The following is a 9,698-nucleotide window of genomic DNA, read 5'->3' as shown; positions in this document are numbered from 1 at the left end:
GTTTTTTCACTGAAAAGCATTTACGTTCATTAGACAACAGAAAGGAGGTATGGCTTCACCTTTCTAAACCCAGGAGCTATGGTACTTTTGGTTTTAATTTTAGGTATAAGCCGGATAAAGTCAACTATTACATTACAATAACCTAGTTCAAATACAGCATCATTGTAGTAATAGTTCCAGACCAACGTTATGGACATAGAGAATTATAGTTTTTATGTCACGTAGCTTTGGAATCTTTGCCATTGATTATTTTAGGTCACAAAGTTATAATTTAATAAACCATCATACCAGTGCACCATATAGAAAATGTGTAATTATTTTCACAATACACTGCAACATTATTGAGGTAATTCTCTCTCTTTTTTTAATCTACACCTTTATTTACTTACTTTTCAGTTAGTTTAAATCCTTGGGGGGTACAGCATCACACGGATTCTGCGACCAATGTCTTTAGCAGGAAGGTTGCTTTGGAATTTGACTCGAACCATGCCACTGTTTCCATGAGCACGAGTTACTTTTCCCCAGGTTGCTCTGGTTTTATTCGGTTCACCACCAGGAGTCACTGTGTTGTCCTTTGCTTTGTACACATAAGCACATCTCTTACCTAGATAGAATTCAGCTTCATCTTGAGCATAAACATCTTCAATTTTAAGAAGAGCCATGTGCTCCCTCTGGGGAGACCCCACTTAACAGCCAGCAAAAATGGCTTTGGACCACAGCCTCCGGACATATTTGTTGTTTTAGGAGTCCTGTTCCCAGCAGGCCTCCACAGGTTCCAAGATGGCGGAAAGAGCTTGAGGTAATTCTCTTAATCTCATTCTTCAGAGGGGCAAACAGAACCAGCCCCGAAATATATAAATGAACCCCCCAAAAAGCTTAGCCCCAAACGGTAGCTCATGCCAAAGAAGAATATAATTAATTAATCAAGATTTTCGGTCAATTAGTCAAGATTTTTATCATTGATTTTAACATTAAAGACTCAGCAGTAAGATATTCAGTGAGAAGTTTAATTCATTCACTTTATTAACCAAGCACAAAATTAAGGTGGATCAGCACCAGGCTCCGTGCTAGGAGAAGGCGATCTACAAATGGAGAGCCCATCATCCCCGTCCTCCAGGGACTCACAATCTAGTGAGGGAAGGGGATAGGTAGACAAATGTCATTTCACTGCAGTGATGTGACAAGGGGCTAGCAGATGCAGAAGCAAAGTGCTGGGAGGGCTTCTCAGAGGAGGCGCTGCTGGCATTTGGTCTTAAAAAATGAGTGTTTACAGGCAAATAAGTCCCAGGGCTTGGCTGGAAGACGTTGACCTTGGAACGGATGCATCGGAATTGTGGGGCTGGGGAAGGGAAGGTGACTGGTGGCAGAGTGCTGAGAAATGCAGAGACAGCATCCCTGCCGTTTTGTGGTGAAACAGCAGGTTGCAAGGCTAGACAGAATCATCTGGGCTGCTGGGGTGCATGACAGATAGTGATCCAGCCCTGAGGAAGCACGGGTTAATGTGGAGAATGGGGTCCTAGAGCAACCACCATTTTCTTCTGACATTAATTGGCAGCGGAAGAGGTTCCAAATCCCTCTCTGCATTTGCATAATAAAAAACTGCTGAGCTGAGCCCTATGCCAGGGAAGCTCATTCTTCAATGTGACTCCAAAGGCACATCCTTGTGTGACCTCATTTCCAGGCCTATAGAACCGGGGATTGATTCCAAAGAGCAGAGAAAACTTGCACCCCAGAATCTGCCTTAACTCTCTCCCATCACCAACACAAGCATCCAGGGCTGAAAGAATGCAAAGTCACCAAAGCACCCTGAATGTGCTTTTTCCCCCTCAGACAAGCATTGTCCCCCCCAAAAAAATGCAGGCATGTATGTCTACAGGTAGTTATAGTTCAGGCAGCAACGTGCAGAAAAGCCGAAAGATACGGTCCCCTTCCCTCCCCTTTTTTTTTGTATGTGAAATATCAACGCGTAACATTATGAACGACCCCAAATTAGTAAGCAAACATGTTGCTCACAAATTCATCACGATATAACTCTGACATGTTTTTAGGTATTTTGCCACATGGTGTGAATGATGATAATCCAAGACCCACGTGCAAGTTTACGGACAACAGCCCCTTACCGTTAGAATGCGGGTGACGCTCTGCTTCCAGAGCTGTCTCCTACCGATCCGAAACATCACAGCAGTCTGGTCAGCAAGTGGCAAGAGGTCTTCCTAAACGATCCTGTAACTCCTGGAGGCCTGCCCCTCACCCAACAGGCTTTCAAGTGAACCCTGCTCTGGAGGACCAGAACTTCACCTTCACATGTCCACTCTGCATGCGTTACTCACCATATGCACAGGATAAAAATTAAAAGTGCACCTGTACTATTCAAGTTTTCCTTCTAGAGTCTCCCCCCTTGGCCTCTCCTCTGCTCCGAAGCCTGTGTTGTTAGGGCAATACCGTTTACATCCCTACAGTGCACTGTGTCCCTCACTTGTGTTTATCAACCAATCAAAGCATTTGAACTGCTCGGTTGCGTCACTTCTGATGTTCGTTGAATTCCATACACTGCCCAACAGTACGCTTGGAGTCAACAGAAGTATTTGAGTGATTTCCTTGAACAGTGAGAAACTTTAAACCACATCAAAATAGAAAGCAGAGAAAGCCACTCTGAATGAATTGCTCAAGTCAAGAAATTCAGTATTACTTGGACTGAACAACTTTATGTGCACGATTAACTGCCAGCATTGTGACTAATTGTGACTAATTGTCAGATGGGCTGATTGTGCCCCAAAGGAGCCGTTTCCTCCCATAAAGGGAAGCCTATTTCATATGCAAATGGAAAATGATGTCCATAAATTACTTTTGCTCACCCGGTTGTACATACAAATAAACCAACGTAATTTTTCTATGTGACTAAATATCTTGATCATCCTTACTGTGAAGACATGAATGGGAAACCATGGCCAACGTGATTTGAGAGATCCAATTTCTCTCATCAAGACGAATAGAGAGCAGGACATTTAAGGTAGGTCATTGTTGGGGCGCCTGCATGGCTCAGTCAGTTAAGCATCCGACTTTGGCTCAGATCATGATCTCACAGTTTGAGTTCAAGCCCCACATTGGGCTCTGTGCTGACAGCTCAGAGCCTGGAGCCTGCTTCAGATTCCATGTCTCCCTCTCTCTCTGCTCCTCCCCCGCTCATGCTCTGTCTCTCTCTCTCTCTCCTTCAAAAATAAATTAAAAACAAAAAACAAAGGTAGGTCATTGTTAAATCCAGGATTTGGTCCTTGGAGTTCAAGTCTCGGGAACTCAAATCCCAAGGATAATCAGGAAATAGGGGACTCATCTTACTAATATTCTACTAACTAACCTTACAAGACTGACTGGAAAACCAAGATGCTAATTTGGTTTGAAACACCAGGTGTTGGGGCACCTGGGTGGCTCAGTCGGTTAAGTGTCCGACATCCAACATCGGCTCAGGGCCTGATCTCACGGTTCATGGGTTCAAGCCCCGAGTCGGGCTCTGTGCTGACAGCTCAGAGCCCGGAGCCTGCTTCTGATTCTGTGTCTCCCTCTCTCTCTGCTCCTTCCCCCGACTTGCTGATTTGGATGCTAATTTGGTATCTGAACTTGGAAGTCTGACCTGCTACTAGGGTGCGGCCTCCACATGTAGGGTTAACACAAGAGAGAACACTTAGACCTGAATCTTATTTGGTAAGCAAAGCACTGGAGCATAGAAAGTTAGACTTTGCTTATAGAACATTTTTTAAATCAACCTCTGGGTATCGGTGAGCGGCTGTTTCCTGTTCTAATTGTGAATGAAGAAGGTGTCTAGACTAGAAGTCATTCTCCTCTGTGCGGGGTTGAAAGGTCACCAGCAAATAGCAGTGTTTTCTCATCCTCTTTGTTCAGCCTCTTAGTGTCAGTCCCAAGAACCCTCCGTCAACGCATGACCTCTGGACAGAGGTTACGCTTCATTATATGTGTGCTTATCTTTCATTAGTTACATTCAATGGCGCTTCCCTAATGGTGTGTCAGGCACTATCTTTGTGCCAGCAGCCCATTTACAACATTATCTCTTGGGAAGAGTTACTTTCTGGAAAAATTCCCGCAGATGGCTGATGGTATTCATTTTGTGTTTGGCAGGCATAACCATGGCTCTCTCGAGGCTCCGCGGTTAAACTGCAAAGTCTTCCAACCCCTGTCGCTGAAATCAACCCCCTTTGGGCAAGGCAGAGGCAGGTGCCTTCAGGGATCCCCTCAAACGAAGGAAGCTAACCGAGAATTGTCGTTAGCAGCACAACCAAGGCAAAGCACAAGCCTGAATCTACATCTGACCATCTGCCCCTCACTGTCGGCCTGAAATAAAATTGATTTCTGGTTGCTGGAGAGGAGTTATCAATCATTACTTGGAGGGAGTCTCAGGAGGGTTTTCATATGAGTAGTTTCCACCAGGCGACGGTGGGCAAGACTCCTCCTACAGGAACGGTTATGCCAGGGACACCCCAGCCCTGTCTGTGTGGACAGCGCACTCTTCCAGCCTACGAGTACTGGCCATAAACAAATCTTACATCAGACTTAATGAGGAAACAAGGGTGGACAATGGGCCTCATGGAGGGAAAGGACTTCATCCAGAAATCCAAGTACCTTCAGGCAAGGTTTGAAGTTCTACTTCCATTCATTCACTCATTCATTCATTCATTCATTCATTCATTCATTCATTCATTCAACAAATGTCCGTGAGTGCCTTTTTATGGGGCCGGGCAACTGTGCTACATACGAAGCATACAGCAGCTAATTAAAAACCACACTTAATCAAACAGCAAAAACTGAACTGTGATATGCGTAATTATTTTATGGAACACTCAAAGAGAAAGATAAAATGCTGCCAAGTAAACCTGAACACCACCTCAATGTTAAGATGCATTCTGGATCCACAGATGTTAAAATGTGAAAACTGTGTATCTCAGAATCGGTGACAAGCCGTCATTCCTGCCTTCGTTGGGGGAAGATATTAAATAAACCACATAGTAATAAATACATAATTATAAATAGGATATCATTACAAATTGTGAAATGTGCCCTTAAGAAAGAAAATAAGGTGCAAGCTTCACCTGGATCTGTATTCTGAATAATTACCATGTCAGGCTTACGTTGCTGAACTCTCCATCCCTGAATTATGGAGACTCACCTACCTTGGGCCTTGCAGCCCTATGTGTGCAACCTATGCCATGTGGCAATATAGAAAAGCACAAGCACTGAGGTCAGATAGACCTGGACTTAAATCCCAGCTCTGTTCTCTTGTAGCAAGAGGACATCAGAGGGAGCTTTTGTTTCCTAAATTGTACATTAGAAATAAATCCACCTGCCTAAGAAACAGGTGATATTTCAATGTATGTAAAACTCCTGGATCCTCATAGGCACATAAGAAATGAAAAATGTGACCATATTTTTTCTTTGCAAAAATGTTATCACTACAATTAGTGGCAACAGCAAGGTAGGGGGCAAATTCTCAAGGGATTTAGCCTGCCCCACAAACTCCAGTCTAGAGCTATTTGGAAATTTTGGTCTTGATTTCTATGTCCCAAAAAGGTATTGGATCCAAGTTTTATCAGTTACCATCTACACATTTATCCTAGATTTCCGTCTCTAAGAAACGCGTTCCTGAGACCAGCAGGATCAAATGCATTTATCAGTTTAATGACCTTCTAAACAATGATACAGTGGGCAGCGTATAAAAATGGCAAACAAGTTCAGTGGGATGAGAAAGTACCATATTTCATCAACTGTGAGTTGCATCTTTTTTGAGCTTTTTATTGTATTGAAATTAGGTGTATCTGATAGGCACCCTTATGACGGCTGTTGCTCGGCAACCACCGTGACATGGTTGTCATTATCAGAGTTTATGCAGACTCAGTAGTCACTCCAGGTGGCATGACAAGGCCATAGCTGCACCTGATGTTAGTTAACAAACCACTGAAGATGCATTTGAAGAAGGAAGATGCGTCCTGGTTGTTTTCTGAAAATCTTCCACTGACACCTTCTGGGAAGATCAGGAAAACACCAGCATCACAACTTACAGAATGAATGGCAGTGGATGGAAAGAATCCCAGAAGGGTCACACCCTGACATGAAGAAGCTTTAGAAATTTCTTAGCCAATTCATTGCACTTACATTTGTATGGATACACCAGGGTGACAGGTGATTTTTTTAATCTATGGTCAAGTAAGTCTCAACAAGCTTTTTTCAATTAAATTAAAATTCTGGAAAAGCAATGTATCCGATCATGGTGCCTCAATGTATCATGATCCCATGCTTCGTGGGTTCGAGCCCCGTGTCGGGCTCCGTGCTGACAGCCCAGAGCCTGGAGCCTGCTTCGGATTCTGTGTCTCCCTCTCTCTCTGCCCCTCCCGTGCTTGCATTCTGTCTCCCTCTCCCAAAAATAAATAGATATTTTTTAAAATTTTTTTTAAAAAGGAAACAAACGAGCTAAATAAAAAGAGGCAAATCCTCTTCTCCCAGCCTCCATTTTGCTACCCCTAAGCTATTTTTTTTTTTAATAGAAATCCTGGTTGACGAAGGGATGGGGAAAAAAACACAGATGGAATTTGACCGTCCGTGATGGAAGAAGGAAAACCCAGGGGTCAAAGATAGGTTCAATTTTGTCAAGCTTGGGTAAAGTGAAGAACCATAATAATTCAAACAGGAACAGGGGGATCTGGAGAAAGAGTATATTTTGGAGACTAGGTGACTGAAGAAATGTAAGCAAAGCTCTCATTCTTTACTTTTCCTATAGGTCTTTTCATCTTGAAAACATGACATCTGTGCCTCCAAAGCCAAAACAGTACTTATATTCTTGAGTCCATCATCATTTAAAAAATCATAACAGAAGAACAAACTCATAATAAAAAGGAACTAAAAATATATTCATTCAACAATCATTTGAGCTGCCTCTCCTCAAAAAGCAGTTATCTTAAAAGCTCCAGGTGAAGTGATACGGGTTGTTGCTTTTACCCCCATTTCCACGGGTTGAAATTGTGCAGCAAAAGCTGAAAAAAGATGCATGCATTTTCTGAAAGTCTCCTCTGCCTGAGTTCAAAGAAGAGGAAGGGGGAAAGGCAGGAAAAATCCCAGAGGAGGATACAGAAAGCTGATGCATTTCGAGGAGAGCATACACTAAACGGAACATCCACGTTCTGCAGGCGGAGGCCGGAGAAGGAGGGAGGCTCTGTGCTAAATGCGCCTTCCAGATGTTGTTCCTTACAGTGCCTCTCAAGTGCAAGTGTAAGAACTGGGAACTTTTGGCACCAGGAGAGGGGCATGCCAAAGGAAAGAGAATCTCAGGAACATTCTTCCACCTTTTCTCGTCTTTTCCTTGATGACACTTCCACTTATGTCCAGAGAAGTAATGTTGCCCTGGCTCTGGGGAGCCACACTTCTTTTTTTTGGGGTGGGGGGGGTCCTTTGGGTAAGGACCGGAAAGCCTGCTAGACAAATCCTAAAAGATCTATAACACTAGAGAAGCCACACTTCTGATCCTGACGCCCACGTACTGGTTGGTTGGACGACACTGATAAACCACCAGCCACGCTGGTCACCTCTTCCCTCGTGAACAACACGAGGTAGGTGGCCAGATGATCTTGCGGGCATCACCCGGCTCTAAACAAAATGCGTGGCCTAAGTGAGTGATCTCTGCTGCTTGGACCCTAAATATACATCATGCTTAAAGTTACAGAAATGTTATCTTAGTAGGAATTGGGCACACACAATCTTATAACATGGCATACAAAACACTGGAAAAATTTTGATATCATTGGCGTCATCTGAAATGATGCTGATCACTATAACATTGCAGTGCTAGGACACCTTTAATAATACTGTTTTCCCCATAGGCATTTTCCTTTCCATTCTAGATGCTGATGGCTTGAACAAACGATGCTCCCTGGACCATGATACCTGCTCCTTGTGTATAATGCTGCAGTGTTTTACAAGATTCTTCTCCCAAACATAACCCAAAGCTCAGGAACTCTGAATAGAGATGTAGAATTCAAGTTTTAAATGCATTTCATAGAGTTCCTTCTAGTATGTCCTCCTAGCATTTGGCTTTGGGGTCGGCTGCTTATTAGCATGGTTATATTTTCACATTGAGCCTTCCCAGACCATACTGTCTCGCTTAGTTACCCCAGTCACTCCTTGTTTAGGACCAAAATTTCAGCACCATATCACATACAACGGAGAAAAATAATGCTTCTTTAATCAGAGCCTGTTTACAGTGATAATCACAGCTTGGGGATGATCCTATGCCTTAATTACTTGTTCTTTCAGAAATGCAAGGTCCGAGCACAGAGAAGACCAGTATCAATTAGAGGCAGGAAGAGAACCCTTACTAATGTGATAATTTTTGCTTTGTGAAAGCAGTAAATGCAAATATTTACTTTTATGTTACCTTTGAGTTGCTGTTGTTCTGCATGGGCATACTAGGCACCAGGGCATGATCATTTTTCCAAATATAAAACAACAAAAACTCCAGCTCATAGTCCTTCTTTTGTTTTGGTTCTGATTTAGTTTACCAGGTATTTATTTAGGAGAAAACTCTATTTCGTTACATCAGTCACTACCCATACCAAGACCTGGTCTCTGGGATTGAAGATGTTTAGGAACAACAGATAATATGGAGATATCCCTCAGCTCACATCCACCTGTTCCCGCTGACTCCCACCAACAGACACGCACAATTCTGCAGGAACCCATGACTCCAGCTGCAGAAATGAGGGTCAGGTGCCCAGGTCTCACTGGGCGATCATTTTGAAGGCATCTGTTATTATCATAGTTGTGCTTATTTTTGTTGAATGAAGGAAAAAGGTAGAGAGTTAGGTTCACCAGCAAACATAAGAAACCTCACTTAATATTGCATTTATTTCCTCTTTGCTTTTCTCTCGTGCCAAAATATTGTAACGTGGTAACCTCAAAATCTTGCTCCCTTCCTGTGGAGAAATATTTAAAGAGAAAAGCAAAACAAATGCCATTCAGTGTAAAATTGAGTCCTGTTATTAGAAATTATTAGTTGATTCACTCAAGAGGCATCTTCTAAAGGTGATGAAAAATAATTCCAGCCCAGGAACATCCTCCTATTGGAAGCATATTAATTAGCTGCCATGGTATAGGAACTTCCCACCTTAAGATAGCTCAACTTTGGAAACCCCTGCTTGCTATGATTTTTATCATAAACCTAAACCCATGAACATAATCGAGACATATTTATAAATATGCTAACCAATGGTTAACACTCACAACCATGCCAAGGAGTCTGTCAGTAAAATGAGATGCGCTCACTTGTAAAACAGAAAAACTTTTGACTCCAAGAATATGATCAGATAGAGAAAATCCATGCATCTGAAACCAAGCAGTAATTTCTGGAAAGACTGTCTTGCCCCTCTTTGAAATGCTTAAGGATAAACTTGAGGAGACAGCCACTGAAGATTTTCCAGCCAGAGCCAGGAATGATTTGGTCACCTCAGAAAGAGAGTTATTGGCAGATCAGAGTTCAAGGGAAAGTTCAGACACTTTGCTTTTGGTGACCCTGAACCGCCATTACAAACTCCCAGACACCAGGCATGGATCTGTCCCGTCACAGCTATATTTCTTCAATGAATGGAGACAGTCCCATTTATAGCCTCATCCACGAGCTTATTAGGTCTTTAGACCCCAAACTA

At 42.9% G+C, this 9,698-nt stretch overlaps 1 non-coding gene and 1 pseudogene across 1 annotated transcript; both read right to left on the bottom strand.

Annotated features, from left to right (window-relative positions):
• Nucleotides 1-401: 401 nt before the first annotated feature.
• The window catches only part of LOC124510454 (60S ribosomal protein L35a-like), a 31,005-nt pseudogene continuing 21,708 nt past the window's right edge, over nucleotides 402-9,698 (bottom strand).
• LOC124523523 (U7 small nuclear RNA) lies at nucleotides 7,441-7,503 on the bottom strand. The gene has a single exon (XR_006965009.1). It is a non-coding gene; the product is annotated as a U7 small nuclear RNA (small nuclear RNA).

This window comes from Lynx rufus, unplaced genomic scaffold (genome assembly GCF_022079265.1).
Source record: "Lynx rufus isolate CCGP_SWC_20201006 ecotype Redwood Valley unplaced genomic scaffold, mLynRuf1.p SCAF_1, whole genome shotgun sequence".
NCBI lineage: Eukaryota > Metazoa > Chordata > Mammalia > Carnivora > Felidae > Lynx > Lynx rufus.
This window is presented reverse-complemented; position numbering and strand designations above follow the sequence as displayed.